This window comes from Octopus bimaculoides, chromosome 8, assembly GCF_001194135.2.
Source record: "Octopus bimaculoides isolate UCB-OBI-ISO-001 chromosome 8, ASM119413v2, whole genome shotgun sequence".
Classification (NCBI taxonomy): domain Eukaryota; kingdom Metazoa; phylum Mollusca; class Cephalopoda; order Octopoda; family Octopodidae; genus Octopus; species Octopus bimaculoides.
This window is the reverse complement of record NC_068988.1, coordinates 87693740-87698938: the sequence shown is the minus strand read 5'-3', so window position 1 is coordinate 87698938 and position 5199 is coordinate 87693740. Positions and strand designations below refer to the sequence as shown.

The window sequence follows — 5199 nt, the reverse complement described above, 5'->3', positions numbered from 1 at the left end:
GTGCCGACTACATAAACAAACGATTCTGAAACAATTAACCCTAACCCTAACTCTAACCCTAACCCTAACCATACGGTTAGGGTTAGGGTTAAAGCAAATTTAAAATGAAAAAAGCAAATAAAACGAAGGTATGGAGATTAAATACGCTTTACATCGCTTAGTGAGCCAAAGGAGTAAATGTAAACAACTGAATACTTGTCAGTGATTGGTTGAAATTATCGAAATAAGACAATTTTTTACATGAAATAAATTCGAATACAAAAATATTTTTCTGTTCTATAACACAAAATAGATAAGTATATGAAGTTTGAAAGTCTTTCGCTACCAAAAACACTACGTAAAACATTAATGAAAAAGGTGGCCCCCGTTTTAAAAAAGATCCGCCTTTTGTATATAATAAACATGGTTATTCGACATCCTTTGTAGCTTTTTGCAGCATTTTTTCCGATGCCTGTGGTTCTATTTCAAATTACACCGAGGTCAACTTTGCCATTCTGTCCTCCTGGGGGTTCGATAAAATGAAGTACCAATTATGTATTGGGGTCGTTGACGTCGACTGTCCACCTTTCCTCGAAATTACTGTCCTTGCGCCTAAATCAGAAAGAAATATTATTTAAAGCAGCGAGCTGGCAGTAATCGTTAGCACGGCGAGCAAAATGCTTCGCAGTATTTTGTCCGTCCCTACATTCTGAGTTCAAATTTCGCCGGGGTCGAATTTACCTTTCATCCTTTCGGAGTCGATAAATTAATTACCAGTAAAACACTGGGGTCGATGTAATCGACTCGTCCCCTTCCGCAAAATTTCAGGTCTTGTTCCTAAAGTAGAAAGGATTACTATTAGAGCTGTGGATTGAGAGAAATGTGACGCGGTATTTATTCCAACTCTTCTATATGTTATTTAATAGTCGTTGAAACTTCGAAATGCGATTGTTATACCTTTTGATTCGTCAGGCAGTAATAATTTGATGCACGTACATACGCTCACCTATGATAGAATTCACTTGCAGTGAGTCAAATGCTAAAAGCGCAAATGTTGTTAGTACAGATCTCTATTAATTACTGTTCAATTGGTCAGCTGCTATAATTAAGCCACGGCTGGCCACCACTGTCTATCCCTTCGTTGCCACTACACGTTTATTGTTTAAGATTTGCAATAAATTATATATCTTACAGTTGAGCTGATCTTCCACTTACTAACTGACCACTGTAATTAACCAATAACTGACCGCCACTTGCCATTGATCATCGATAGACCATCACCCCAATGTGGTGGTTCCATTTTGTTTCTCTACCTCTCTCTCTTCATTCCTCCCTCTCTCTTTTCTTTTGTCTTTCACTCACTTTATCTGTATCTTACATCTTATATAACGTCTTACTTTCTCTCACTCTCGTGTGTGTGTTAGAACTCTCAATGTAGTGTAGACTGCGGCATCTCCAGTGCCGTCTGGTGCTCACAACCCTCTCCCAGTCAGTGTATATTCCATCGCAGCATTCTAAAGAGGGTTAGTAGCGGGAAAGATAGAGGACGTCTTAGAGGAAACTGAGCGTCGATGGAAATCAACTGGCAGGTCTTTTCTTGGAGACTTTCAGGCCGGAATCCATAGATAACGTGCATAGACATTTTCTAGAAATCCTTAGTGCTACCGTTGGGTGGAGAGCATTGCCTGTTCGGGATAAACTCTACAGACACGACAGCATCATTAACCACGCCTGTCCGAGATGCGCACAGAGCGACGAAACCGTCCTGCACACGTTCGCACACTGCTCGAGCATTGCTAACTTGTGGTGTTATGTCGAACCAGCTGCTATCACGTGTAAGGACGGATCCGGCTATAGGCCGACTCCATCGTGGAGTTCGTCCCGCTGCCGGGAAAAGCAGATAGTCTTCCCCTGCCTGGTGGTTATGACGAAAAGGGTTGTATGGTGGGCAACACTGAAAGGACTGAAGATAGTCACTTTCCACTTCGGCCAAAACATCGACAGTTTAAAATTCCATTTGAAAACGAAGGTGAAGGTTGAGAAGGGTGTGCCACCCACCCGTAAATTCCTTGAAAGGTGGGTGAATGTGGCCAGAATGGCTCGAGTGAGTGGGTCCACTTGCAGGCGCTTGTTGGCCGCGGAGTGCAGAAGAGAGAAGAGCACTTACCATGGTACTTACTCTTGGTGAATAAAGTAGCTCTGGATCTGTAGGCTTCTTTTGGTAGCCCTTGGGTGGGGCTTCGCCCTGTTGGTGAATTTGTGAGAATTTTTTTTTTTGTTAAATGTTATTGTTTTTTATTGTTTACCTGTTCCTTTATAAATCCCCTCTGTCGTTTGTTTTTCTATTGTCCTAATTGTTTTTCACAGCCCTTGTGGTCAATAAATTATTATTATTAAGGCGGTGAGCTGGTAGAATCGCTAGCTCGCCGGACAAAATGCTTAGCGGCATTTCGTCCGTCTTTATGTTTTGAGTGCAAATTCCGCTGAGATCGACTCTGCCTTTCATCTTTTCGGCTTCGATGAAATAAGTACCAGTTACATACTGTGGTCGGTATAATCGACTAGCCAACACCTCCCGCCCCTCACCAAATTTCAGACATTGTGTCTTTAGCAGAAAATATTATTATTATTATTATTATTATTAGAATCGTTAATTGTCAAGCGATGGTTGGGAGGGGGGGACAAACACAGACACACACATATATATATATATATATATATATATATGCGAGTAAGAATAAATACAAAAAAGGTGTGTTTTTATGTATGATTGTGTATAGAGGAATATATTATTTTGCTTAAAAGAGTTCCAACACTGTCTGTTTTTTATGTTTTATTTATATTCCTGCAGAACTAATGTGGGGTATAGAATATGGAATATATAATATAATATAATATAAAATAAAATAAAATAAAAATGGATGGCACCATGAAATAAAGTATTGAATGTAGATGAAATATTGAGTGTTCAATATAAAGGATCAAATATATAAATATAAATATATATATATATATATATATAAAGGCGACTCGAGTTTCAGGGCTATTTCCCTTCGTCATGGCCGGTATGACAGACTATATATATATATACATATATACGACGGGCTTGTTTCAGTTTCCGTCTACCAAATCCATTCGAGCAGCCTTCGAATTTTTCTATCCAAAGAGTTTTTAACCCGATATTTAAAAACGATATAGATAGGTAGATATAGATAGGTAGATATAGATATAGATATAGATAGGTAGATATAGATATAGATAGGTAGATATAGCTAAATGAAATATATTTCATGATATTCATATGGTGATATATGGGTTGCGAAGGCGCGTGACCAAATGGTTAAGGGCGTTGCACCCACGTTCGCGAGATTGTGGTTTCGATCCACATGACCGGGTGAACTCGTGTTTTTCATCAAAAACCCATCACCTCACGTTTGCTCTGCGATCACTTCTACTTCTGACGTGTGGTACACCATGCACCTCTAGAGGCAACATCGATTTGATGGCGGGGTTGAGCTAATATACAGCATAAATATTTCATCATTATAAACAAGTCATCTATGCAGATTGTTCGGCCAAAAAATTGCGATAACTCTCATCTGTCGTTTGCGACGGGAGGTTCCATTATGTATGGGTAATGTTGTACTATTCTTATCTACACCCTGTGCAATGTTATGGTAAAGTGAGTTTGTGATTATATTCTGTTGTCTACCGTAGTGGTGGTGGTGTGGAGTCGTTATGTGGTCCAGGTGTCGTGGTATGATACAGAAGTTCTTATGATTATAGATTCTTTGCTGTCTGGCTTCGGCTTTTCATGTGACAAAACATTTTGGAATGTTGTGCCCACTCACCTTTGCCTTCTCTGTGTGTGTATGTGTACTATGTAACCGTATAGACATAAATGTATTCACACACATTATATATATATATATATATATATATATATATATATATATATATATATATATATATATATATATATATATGTCTACGTTTTGTTTGCAATGTCCTGTACCCAGATATGCACCTATATATACAGGTAGACGTAGGTATGCACATACCTGTACGTATATATACATATACTCATTATTTGTTTTATATATATATATATATATATATATACATATATATATATATATGATTATGTATACTGTAGGAATTTAAATAACATGTTAGGTACAATCAAACTATGTATAAGTAAGTATTAAGTGGAATGTATATTTATATACTCGGTGAGAGAGTGTACACATCCACATATATAACTAAAATATGGTTACACGTCAGTGTATATAAGTTGTTGAAGAAGGACTCAATATGGTTAGGTTTAGTAGAATCATTTTTATGCAAAACAGTATCTTTACAGGTAAGTAGTCTGTGCGGTGTTGCTGTTTTTGTCAAATGTTAACAAAAGCGTTAGCACGAAACATAAGGTTGTGAACTGTGAAGATACAACGTTGAATAGAAATTGGTGCGTGTGTTTCTATTATGTCCTATAAGGTGGCAGTTTGATAAATAGAGTCGACAGAAGTACCAAGCTGCAATAAGTACTGGAGTTTGATATGGTTTACTATATGCTCTTATAAATACATAATTTGCATGTGTGTGTATATATATATGTATGCATGCATGTATGTATGTATGAAAGTTGTGAGGTCCCGTTATACATGCGGTTGATGCTTGTAAAATGTTATTTGGCTTATCGACAGTCTTTCATAAAATCAAAATAACACCACCACTACTACTACTATAACTGTTTGGAAACAAAATTTGCATGTTAAACAAATACCTTGTATTTAACTTCAGGTGTCTCTTTTTATGCTCAGGTAGACTTAACAGTCGTCCCTTGTAAGTTAAAAGAATTTTTCAGATAATATATTGTGGCCGATATAATCGGCTTAAAAAAGAAATTTTGAAGACGGTTACATTTATGTGAGGGGTGAACATTGGCATCGCTTGAGTGATGGTGGCTTTTGTTTGTGTTCCTCGTAAACGATACTGTATTTTCCGGCATATAAGTCCACCTAGTATATAGCATAAACATTCAAACATCATCACTATCTTTTCAAATCCTGCTGCATTTCACATGGAATCTTTGGTCTTCCGAAGTCGTCTTGCTGTATAAGTTGAGCGTCCTTTTGGGGGGCTGTATATTTTGGTTAGAAAAAAAAAAGGACTTTTGTGTTAGAAAATACAGAAAATTGAAATATATATATATATATA

The 5199-nt window shown here is 37.3% G+C and overlaps 1 protein-coding gene across 3 annotated transcripts in view; it reads left to right on the top strand.

Moving 5' to 3' along the window:
• The window catches only part of LOC106880431 (tetraspanin-18), a 535121-nt gene that overhangs the window by 415919 nt on the left and 114003 nt on the right, over positions 1–5199 (top strand). The window lies entirely within an intron of this gene.